At 42.2% G+C, this 11,747-nt stretch overlaps 1 protein-coding gene across 2 annotated transcripts in view; it reads right to left on the bottom strand.

The window, feature by feature from the left end:
• The window catches only part of RAB3IL1 (RAB3A interacting protein like 1), a 74,137-nt gene that overhangs the window by 3,486 nt on the left and 58,904 nt on the right, over nucleotides 1–11,747 (bottom strand). The window contains exons 24-25 of one of the 2 annotated variants that reach the window (XM_074884369.1): nucleotides 5,108–5,504; nucleotides 3,733–3,794 (exon numbers count right to left, since the gene is read on the bottom strand). The gene's annotated coding sequence lies outside the window, so the exon portion shown is untranslated. Of the gene's footprint in view, nucleotides 1–3,732; nucleotides 3,919–5,107; nucleotides 5,505–11,747 lie in introns of both variants that reach the window. The other variant, XM_074884366.1, reaches the window with a different exon arrangement.

Genomic DNA, 11,747 nt, shown 5'->3' on the forward strand with positions numbered 1-11,747 from the left:
TAGGCACAGGACGAAATTATTCTGAACTCATTTGAGGGCACCCTATAGACCTCACCATCTTGGTTTGCTCAAAAAGTAGCCAGTTACAAAATGCATTCCTACAAGTGTCGATGCTGGGGCTATTTAGATTCACTTCAACCAGGGAAATGGGATAAATGCACCTTCGTGTAGATTTTCTGATTGTATCAAACTGGGGGGGACAGTTGATACGCAAGGAAGATGAGCAGGCTGACGAGAACGTCAAGTAGCTCAACATGAGCAAATTCCAAGTTTACTTACCGAGGAGGTAAGAAACATGAAAAAGGGATCAAAATATCAAGTGGCTGGTCCTAGATGACTTGCTAGTTGGGCAGGACAGAGTGGTCATTGGTGGTCAATGTTACATGGCAGGTGAAGACGCAGCCTAAAAAATTATATCCTGAACCAGACACAGGATTTGGAGAAAGTAGAAAAGCCAAGGACCCGAGACATCAACAGCGCAACGAGGTGTAGGCTCGGCAGTACAATTCACACCCAAGTTGCTGCTTTTTAGACCACTTTTGCAACCTGTTTCTCCTCACTTCTGGGCTGAGGATGTCTCATCTTCCCTGCTCTTGGTTTTCTTTCCCCTTTCCAGCAAATCTCTCCTGCTCTTCCATCTGTCCTGCCTCCCCTTTTCAGCTGCCACAACCTCTTCTGCTCCTTTGGCTGCATTTGGCTGCTGCTGCCTGGATATGCAGCCAGAGGGAGGAAAGGTGTCGCTGCGGGTGTATCACATAATACGCCTGCTTGATGGGGGTCTGCAGATGATTCTTCAGACAATAGACTACTGAATAATGCTAAAAGACTGAACGATGCTAAAATAGATAGATCCATCTGTGTGGGACTTCAGACGTGTACATTACAAATGTACATTAAAATGCCCGGTTCCACATTCAGCTCCCTTCTTGCTTTCCCTAGTAGCAAGAGTCTTCTCTCTGAACTCTCATTACCGATTCCGAATTTCTTTGTTTTCATTCACACCTTCCAATCTGACCTAGTTACAGCAATTCCAGTTGAATGTAACCATAGAAACAAAGGCCCACCAGACTGCATCCCTTCTTGTTCTTAACATCACCTGATTGCTACATCACGTCTTTCTAGCTCGGAATTCTATGCCTGCAAAACACCTTTTATTTCCCTCCCTTTCACAATGCCACAGCTAAAGCATCGCATAAGGCATCCCTGCTTCTACACATTTGCACTGTCACCCATGAAAGAAAAGGTTGTCTCCCAATCTCAGCAAAAATTGCTTTGTATGTTGACTGCTGACCATCTCACAAACATAACCATAAAAGACGTTAATAAATGTTAGCATCTTTTAAAATTTAACCATTATATTCAGAACAGTGCACTAATTATTTCAATTTCAGTTTTTTCTGATTATCTATAGCACAAAAGAATAATTGTCCTAAATTTAGTTGATATTTTCAGTTTGACTGTTCATCATGAATACAGGGGGGACAATGGTCAGTCTTCTTTTTCCTATACACCACATTTAAAAAAAAAAGTCTATCTTCCTACACAAGTTATACCTCTGGAAACTTGTTTTAAGGGATCCTGACAATCGTCAAAAAGCATCACTGAGCCTGATGAACTGCAGCCTTGTGCCCCTCATATGCCTCCTCTGATTTCAGCAGGACCAGAAGATATAAGGGGTGTTCAGACCTTACTAATGGATTTTCCCAGACAAATTAATGCAACAGTCCTTGGAATTACCTTCAAAGTTTCTTCTGACATAAAATCTGTGGTTCTGTTTCTTTTCCCATCAGTAGATGATTCAGCCCAGGATAAGACATCATGGAGGCTACTTGAATCATCCAACTCTGAGCAGTGGAGGTTTTCAGGTCCTGCCACAAGCTGTCAACAGTGGTTGGTTCTCCTGTACTTGCCATACTCAGGATCTCAGTGGGTGTCACCGAGACAAGAACTAGATCTTTGTAATAAAGACTGCAAAGGAAAACCAGCTGCCATTATACACTCACTGGCATCCTGCACCCAGCTGTGACTGTTGGCATTAACAGACAGTCGGTCTTTGCTGGAAGACAATTAATAAGGTAAAACCAGACCTGGCCACTCTGCTCTTCCAACGGCATTTCTTCTTTTCAGTGTTCTGACTCCTTGTTTTACCTCCACTACTCCCTTCTCCAGTTCTCCTTACTGTCATGATCTAGCTGTCACCCAGCTTCCTAGGCTATCAAGGACCACCGAAAATCCAAGGGGAGGTAAGAGATGCTCTTTGATTCAGTCTTCTGATCCTGCTGCAATTCACTCGTAGCATCCTAGATGACTGGGGATCACCAAAATTCAAAAGAAAATACGTTAAAACTCCTTATCACTACCATGATTTGGCTATAACATACTTTCAAACACCTGGGTGATGAGGGATAACTAAGTACCCAGGCATCTGGTGACCAAACCAGTAATGTAGGGAAGTAGAGGAGATGGACTGACAGGATGGCAGCCTTTATTTTGCCATCTTGAAGCAGGGGAAAATGAGTTAGAACAACGGATGGTGAGGTCTGAACCCATAGAAGATAGGAGATTTTAAAGGAAAAGTAACAAATGCTGAAAAACAGTTTAAAATGTCAAAGTCTAAAAGAAGAACTGGTTCTTGGCTTTTGTTCAGCCTAAGAAAAGCTTAAGATGCAGGGTTCATGGGAATTGTGGCGTAAAGATTTACAAGATGCAGGCTGTCACCAGTGCAATTAAAACAGCTATGCTGATGAAGCAAATGCAGGAGGAAACCACCCATTTTAGCATGATAGTTCTCACAGCGAAGAGCTTGAAACTTGACAGCTCACTGTAATGCCACTCCCACACCAGGCTTAAGATCCACAGGTGCATCAGAAGGATTAGCATAACACCAGAAAAAGGGGTAGATACTAGAAATATTTCCTTTATTCTTGTCAACTGTTGCATTATTGGGAATGAGCTGTAGTAGCTGAATAATTTAGACTAAATGAGTTAGTATTGTACCTGGATCTATTTGTTTGGATTGCTAATGCTTTATACTGACAATAAATTCTTAGTTTTGCATATAAACAGTGTTTCTTCAGCCCGTATTAACTGTGTGGAGTATTTGCTCTGGTACTCCGCCCTAACAACTGACTGTTAAAATTTAGATGCAAAAATTATACATGACAGAGGGAAAGAATGAATATATTATAGTGCAGACTACCACAGGAAGATTGTGATTTGGGAGGAGTTTACATCTTGCCAGAAAAAGCAACTGGGAAACACTATACATAAGGGATGGGGTTGCAGAGATAAAAATAAGCTTATTTTGTGTCCTGCAGAAGATGTAAATTAGGATTAGTAACTGAGGGAGTAAGGCAGGAATTGTTCAGAGTTTTTCACATTTGAAAGCAAAATCTGAGTAAAGAGAAAAGGGAAGAATCTGATTATAACAGGACAAGATCAGTAGGATGGACTTTTCATTACAAATTATTACAAACGAGATTATAGTGACAAGGCAGCGTTAAGAACAGGGCATTTCTCTCCTTATTCTTGTCCCGACGGGTACTTGCAATATCTGCTGCTTTCTCTACTAAACAAGGGTGATTATGTACTCTGCTTCCTTGGCATCCAGACCAGTTTGTGCCCTGACCCTGATAATCCCACATGGCCAACCCAAGCTCCACTGCAGAATGTGAAATTCATGCCAGCGATGGCAGTACAATGGGAATTTCTGTTTGGTTGTTGGTTACTTGCCTTGTAAAGTCAGCTCTCAGCCACCATCCCATGACTAGAAAAAGCGTCGCCAACTCAAGATGCTAGAACACGTCAGAGTAAAAAAAAAATCAAACACATCTTTGATAGCGTCTCCTCTTCGTTTTAAATATATCAACTTAATTATCCAACTCTAGTAGCACATCCACCAGCTATGTGACGGAGCACCTGAAAAAAATTATATCGAACCTATGTTTTTCAACAGACATTTTTCTGATTAAAGTTTCACTCAAATACAATGGAAATATAAAGAAGATTTAACAGTGACTCTAAGACATTCACGTTTCTTCCTTTTCACAGATTTTTAAAGGTCAGAGGGCTTCTAATGGTCTAATGTTCTATATGATAAGGAACAGAATTTATTTAGCATGATTAAAACATGTGCTTCAGAAAAGCATGTAGCCTTGACTTGAAGGTAATACATTAATATTCTTAGCATATATTCTGCTTAACTGCTAAAACTTTGAGCCTTAAAAATTTAATTTGTCTGGTTTTGACTTAGAAAATATTTATTGGTTTTTGTTTTACAAGTCTCTCCTAGACTGAAAATCAATTGGTTCTGGTATTTCCTCTCTACAGGGGTACTTCCACTCCATAAGCAAGTAATTCCCTGATGTAAGTTTTTTCATTTTGTATCCTAAAAAATTGCAGATAGACTCAGAACATGTTAATCAACAGTGGAAATCTTTCTGGGCGGTTCCTTGCACTTTAACGTTGCATATTCTATACCCATGTTTCATCCTCAAACTCCCACATCCCAGTCTTCATGCAACTGTAGCTGCCGCGATTGAGAGACAAACATCCAAGTTAACAAATACATTTACACAAACAACATTTTTCCCAGCAGGGAATCTCAAGGACCTGGATGGCATTAAAATAGTTCTACCAGGACTGATGTCTGCAGGACTCCAAAGATGGTAAGAGACTGTTAACTCTGGTAGGAAATTATCACTCTGTTTTCTAATTATTATTTATTCGTTTCCTATTTTAATACGTAAAAGCCTTGGTCACAGCCCTGTTTTACAAAGTGCTGTATAAATATCTGCTCTTAAAAAACTTTTCTGGTGGCTGGCAGATGAACAAAAGGCAATGAGGAGACAATAGGAGTCAGATATATTAGCAAGGGACATTTAAACTGTGAACTGGGAGCACTATCACTCAGAAACGGTATTATTAACAAGCAGACCTTCTTGAGGGCTTCATAATGACCTAAGAACAACGTAGTTTAAGATGCCTAAATCATTTTGAAAATGAAAGCACTATTCCCACGCTACTTTCCAGATAGAAATGAGGTTGAGAGATTTTATTGTAGCCTGGATCATATTTTTAAATATTAATGAGAGGAAAAAGGTCTTACCCTTCTCTTGAAAAGTGCAAATGGAGTTTTCCTTGTGGGTAGACATAAGTTTCAAGATGCTCAAAGAAGTTGCAGTTTCTTCTTTTGAAGATCCATGATATCCTCAAGGAACCAAATACTGTTTTTTCTTTCATCAGGAGGGGAATACTCCATCCTGAAAGCTCAAGCCAAGGATCCAGTCTTCATCCAGTGAAATACATAGTAGTTACTGCTTAACTTTGGATAAATTACTGCTCATTATTTCAGCATCTTGGGTGTTTTTCTGCTTGAATCACCTTCCTTTGGTGCAGAATCAGATATCTGGATGCTATGCAGAACCACATCATCCTTCATGCACCCGTCTGTTCTATACGGTGATGGACAAGGCTGTTTCCTCCTCAGAGCCATTAGCTGATTGCTTCTCAATTTGTTTCAGGGCAGAGACAGAAAGAAGGAAGAGTTTGTGTCTGCCCTTAAGGAGCAGAAGTTTGAGAACTTTGAGGAGAAGGTTGCTTTTGTTATTAAAGTGATGCTGCAATGGCATCCCTGCCTAACCGTTGGGTTCCCTCACTTCAGGCTCCACGCTCCAGCACCCTTTCCCCAGCCCAGGCAGGATGTCCTTTAGCTGTTCCCCACTGTGTTTTAATGTATCAAACCAAGTTATTATCACCCGTCTCAACCCAAGTTCAGAGCTCCTCAGCCTTTCCTTCTTGTCAAAGGGAGGGAAAGCCTGGGGTCCTTTCTCTCCTTACATGTATTTTTCCTTCGCAGAGTAACTAAAGGTAGCTAAAAGTCTAAAGGTGTGGCTAAATCTGATCTTCACTCTATTTTTTTCCCCAATATCCTCAGTTCACACTTTCTGCCCTAGCCCATTCCTTTTTCCCCTTCAAATCCCTGCTCCGTGTCCCCCCCGTGCACCCCTTGCTCACTGCTCTCCCCTGCTGCCTCCTTTTCCCACCATGTGCCACAGAGCCATCCGGCCTTACCAAGTGGCCAGTGATGGATCTCGTGCTATTTAAAATGGGGAAAAAGGAGGATTTTCCCTGCAGCCATGAGGGCTACTGTGCAGCTGTGGTGCATTTCCACATGCTGGTGCCAGGCTGGGTGCTGCTATCAAAATCATCCTCCAGCTACTAATGAAGACTCTAATCCTTTCTAAAAGGCAGATTGAAAGAATCTTATCTGATCTTACCAACTTCTACATAAAACTCGATAAATGGATGAGATGACAAACACAAAAATTGTGATTTCCACTACATTTTAAAACAATTCCCTCAAGGTCTTTGTTCCCTTAACAAATTAATGCATGACACAGTGTAAAGATACTTGAACTACCAATTTGCCCTGATTTGTCCCCATTCCAGACTAACCCAGCAAGATGTCCTTCACTTACTCATTAGCCTACATATTTCGATATTACCCTGAAGGGCAGACATACCCCTTCTACATGTGCTCCCTCAAAAACTCCTCCATTTTGCACTTCTCTATATCCCCTTTTCCATGTTTTCTCTCCTGTCATGTTTCTCACCTTTTTTTTCTCCACATCTCATGACTACATGATTAAACTCAGGGCTTTTATGTCCCTTACACAAGCTCTTTGTGCTGTTAAAGCTACACCACGCAACAAATGCAGCCTTTCACCTACTTGGCCACAGAAGAGACTCTGTTCTCCTCTCATTTATGGTTTGCACCCCAGGAGCCAAACAAACCTAGAACAAGTGCTACATAAAGCCTTGACAGCGTTATGGGCTGTGCTGCAAGAGGATGATAGCACTGGGGGTTTTTTCATAGGCACCTTTCCATGACTTGTCAGGAAGTTATTACACAAGTATCTATGTGAAATATCTAGGTGAGGAGTTCTGTGTGCAGATTTTATGTCTATGTCCAACAGGTACAAGAGCCGATTCCAAAATGTACCCACCTCCTTACCAGTTCATTTCTCAGGAGGGAGAACTTGCCCAGGCAAATATACCATCCAAGCCCAGCGATTGCATATGTAGCCAGCCATGCTTAGATCATCCACTGCTTAAAGTCATCAGCTCTGAGTATCAACTTCCATGGGTTGACTGCTAAAGCTTGTTTTATACAAAATAACCACTGATTTCGATAACACTAATACATTCCTTTTGTGGAGCAGTCACCTGATGGACTACAACCATCAGATAATACTGTGACTTACCAATAATGCGTATCTTTATCTCTACAAGTCAAAAGAAGCCATCCATGGCTTTGGATCTAGTTGTGGACATAGAGGACACAACCTTCAATTAGGACACTGAACAGTTCAGGTAAAAATATTTCATGAATTTGCAAATTAATTTCCTTTCAAAAAATCTGGCTTTGCAGTGGATTCCCTCTACTTTCTAACAGTAAAATATCACTAGAGAAGCTTGAAGAAATGCATCCTAAAACAAGCTGTTGTAGTATGTTTTCTTATTCCTTCCTGTGTGTTGTCCAGTGGCCCTCTCCATCTTGTAAGACATCTCCATGTTCTTCAGCTTTGCAATTCTCTTCTATATGGAATTAAAAAGTTCTATAATTTGCAAAGGACCTCTGGAGGGCTACAGTACAACCTCCTGGCTCAAAGCAGAGCTACTGTCCCTCCCAGCACAGTCACAGAAACTAGAGAACCAGAGCTTCAGCTGCTATTAACAGGAAAATCACTGGGATTCACCAATTTACAGTTGTACAGGATTTTACTCTGTAGAAGCAACAGAGCAAGAGTTGTTGCTGGGGCTTTGTTCTGAACTGCTACCAGAAGTGGAAATGTTAAAGTAATTCACATAATCCAATAGATATGCTATAAATTACAGCTGAAAAGCAATAATAGATCTTAATACGCAATGATTATCAAACTGAGGTCTGCAGACTCCTTGGAATCCATGAACAACTGCATAGGGGTTCCACAAAGATGACTGGGAAAAATATCTATAGCACCAAAGTTTAAATTCACTGGGATAACAAATCAAAGCAGCAATTTATCACCATGAAGAGCTAGACAATATAGATTTGACAGCTAAGCTTGATTTCCCTTGGGATTTTCTTCTACGCATGGAATCCCAGAGTTTGAAGCAGCTCTCTCCTCTTTCTCCTCCACCAGACCAGCACAATGACTGATGCGAGCCAAGGTCTGGTGTGAGGACAGTACTACAGTATTTCTTAACAAATAAAGCTTAGAAGAGCCTGACTTTTGTAGTTAGAGCCCTTGCTTCAGAGCTGTAGCCTGCAAATTCAAATAATGTGCTGCAAAATGACACCACACTTACAAGCAGAAAGGCGGAGTATCAATAGATACATCATGCAACAGGATCAAAGAAAATAAGTTGAAGGCGTCTCAGAATTGCACCTAAATTAAACATATTCCACCATGTTATCTACCCTACCGCCTTCTGTTCACCTTCCTTGATCGTGCTTTCTTGCAAAAAGATTTACAGAATGCAAAAGGTGGAGAAGTGATGATTTGAAAAAAAAAAAAGCAGGGACGTATGTTCATGACAACGGTCCATGACTTTCACTGCTGCTAAGAGTTTATGTTTCTTTAGATAGAATTTCTCACTTCACTGCATTTGGAGTTCTTTAAGTACAACTTTAACACTGAATTCCTGGATACTCTTCCTACCAGGTGGTCTTACACACGCTTGCCTTTCAGGATGCAGTAGTTGGTACAGAAGTCGTTACTGCACCGCTCAGGCAATGAGGCTGCTCAACACTTCACATTACCAAGCCCCAAACCCTGCAGACTCAACAGATAAATGATTTGTTGGCAAGGTTTCTTCCAATAAACCAGCATGGATTCATTTTGCTTATAGGATGATTTTGCAAAGGGTGGTGCACAATGGAAGTCGAGACAGGCTTACATGCACAAATTTATGATGTTTTTTAGCTGAATCCACAATTTATGGCATACATGGATCTCAAAGCTATTTTAGGGGGGAAGAAAACAACCAAAAAACCCAACCCAATGCAAAAAACCCGAACAAATAAAACCAAACCAAATCAAAAAACCCACAACCTAAACAAGGAGAGAAAGAGAGAGGAAAAAAGGGAGAAGGAAAACCATCTTCCTGTTAGCAAGCGAGGAACAGAAGCAATGGGATCTTCCTGACAACTCTCCTCATCTGGACATCCTCTCCGGTGAGCAGGGAGTCCACAGACCAGTTTTCCAACAGTAACAACACAGTTTTCATCAAAATGCACTTAAACTCATTACTGGTTGCTCCTGCCTGCGATGATGTTAGCACTGACCAGAGCACACTGGGTGAGGTGTAGGAATTGCATGTTCCATGCACATGTAATGTACAAGTAATATTTATTGGATATGTAAATTATTGATCTACTGTATTATCCAGTAGGCTCTAACATTCTAAACTAAAAGCTACAAGGCAAAGGGTAAGAAAGTAGGGTAAGAAAGGATGATTCACTTACACAAGGCAATTAATTTTTAGGAGAAACCAGACATAACAGACAGAAAAACACATCAGAATGCAACTGTGCAAGGCCCTGAGGATAAAGGCACTTGGCTACCACAGTGAAAGCACCAGGACAGCAGCCTCCAGGTGTGTGGTTGCAAGGGAAAGGCAGGCTATAGTGGGAACACTCAGCATTACAAAGGTTAAAGCATCCAAGGTGCTATACAGACATGTCTACAGGATTAAAATCCTGAAATTCAAAGAGGTCAGCACAGAAAGTGTCATGGTAAACTTCTCATTACAAGCAATGAGCTTCAGGTCCACCTTAATGTAGCGTCTTGCTGACATTTATTATTATCCTTGTCAGAGGTCTATTTTGAACCAAACTAAATAAAACCAGCAAGTCTTAGGAAAACATTCCTTTCATTTCTGACTTTCGTCAACCCACGCCACAGGAAAAGACTGTTTAATAGGCTGAAGTCCTTGTGCAGGAATAAGACTAGGCAGAAGCAGAGGAAACCGATAGCATGCCTTGGCACAGAGGCAGCACAGAGTGATTCTCACTGCTATAGAAGTGGTGTAGGATCTTCCACTTTGATCTGTGTTCCTGTTGCCTGCGTAGGGAGCATGGGTGGAGAAAAGGAGAGGAGCAAGAAATTTTTAGGTATTCACTGTTGTCAGCTCCTTCAGGCTAATGGCAGCAGGCAAAAACAGAGCACCCTTGTCTGTGCCTGCTCTAAACTATGGCTGGGGCTGGACAGAAGCACAACTGCACCAGGACTGGAGGCATTTCTCGCTTTCACTGAAAAAGGTGGTCTCTCATCCCACGCATAAGCTCCCTCCTTCAACAAGAAGATACAAGAGTTGGTTAGAGAGCAAATAAGCATCGTGAATTAAAACATCTGCTGGTTAATCACAGGGGTTGCTTCCCCTGCTTTTCCAGACCAGGTCAGAACACAGTGCTAATGAAAGTCGAGACAAATAAAGGGCTGAGCTACTGGAAGCCAGTGTTGCTCCAATCCTAAAATCTGATCATGCAACAGGATGCTGTAACTTAGAGGGTGCTGCCTGTACCCTAAAACATTTGTATATGAAATTTGCCTAGAATCAGTCAGTGCCTCTACAGAAAGGATTAATAAGCCTTCCACTTATTAATGCAAGAAAAGGTATCTATCACCAGGAAAGCTGTGGGTCACAACCACCTTGCCCTGGAGAGTGGCCAGACACCTTCAGACATGGAAAGACAGCAGTGAAAATGCTGTTCCATTGTTTTTGCCCTTGCACTGCAACACCTTGCATAACCTAATGACAGGGATTATTTTAACATAAAATGCCCCACAGCAAAGAAAAGATGGAACTGTCCCACCTGTTTCATAAAAGCATTGCCCTAAGCAAGAGATCTCTAGCTGAGCTTGCTGTCAAACAGCTCTCCCTGTGCCAAAAGACAACTGTTAGGTCTGACAGCCACTGAGTCAGTAACTCAGTAAAACAATGCTAATTTCAGACAGAACACCAAAATCCTCTTTCTAAGCCCAACACTAAGAAGTAAGGTGAGAATTCTGGAGGAAAAAAAAAAGGGGGGGGGGGGGGGGGGGGAGGAGGAAAAAGGGGAAAAGAGAAGGGGGGAAAAGAGAAGGGGGGAAAAGAGAAGGGGGGAAAAGAGAAGGGGGGAAAAGAGAAGGGGGGAAAAGAGAAGGGGGGAAAAGAGAAGGGGGGAAAAGAGAAGGGGGGAAAAGAGAAGGGGGGAAAAGAGAAGGGGGGAAAAGAGAAGGGGGGAAAAGAGAAGGGGGGAAAAGAGAAGGGGGGAAAAGAGAAGGGGGGAAAAGAGAAGGGGGGAAAAGAGAAGGGGGGAAAAGAGAAGGGGGGAAAAGAGAAGGGGGGAAAAGAGAAGGGGGGAAAAGAGAAGGGGGGAAAAGAGAAGGGGGGAAAAGAGAAGGGGGGAAAAGAGAAGGGGGGAAAAGAGAAGGGGGGAAAAGAGAAGGGGGGAAAAGAGAAGGGGGGAAAAGAGAAGGGGGGAAAAGAGAAGGGGGGAAAAGAGAAGGGGGGAAAAGAGAAGGGGGGAAAAGAGAAGGGGGGAAAAGAGAAGGGGGGAAAAGAGAAGGGGGGAAAAGAGAAGGGGGGAAAAGAGAAGGGGGGAAAAGAGAAGGGGGGAAAAGAGAAGGGGGGAAAAGAGAAGGGGGGAAAAGAGAAGGGGGGAAAAGAGAAGGGGGGAAAAGAGAAGGGGGGAAAAGAGAAGGGGGGAAAAGAGAAGG

Source organism: Strix uralensis, chromosome 15, assembly GCF_047716275.1.
Source record: "Strix uralensis isolate ZFMK-TIS-50842 chromosome 15, bStrUra1, whole genome shotgun sequence".
In the NCBI taxonomy this organism is placed as follows: Eukaryota; Metazoa; Chordata; class Aves; order Strigiformes; family Strigidae; genus Strix; species Strix uralensis.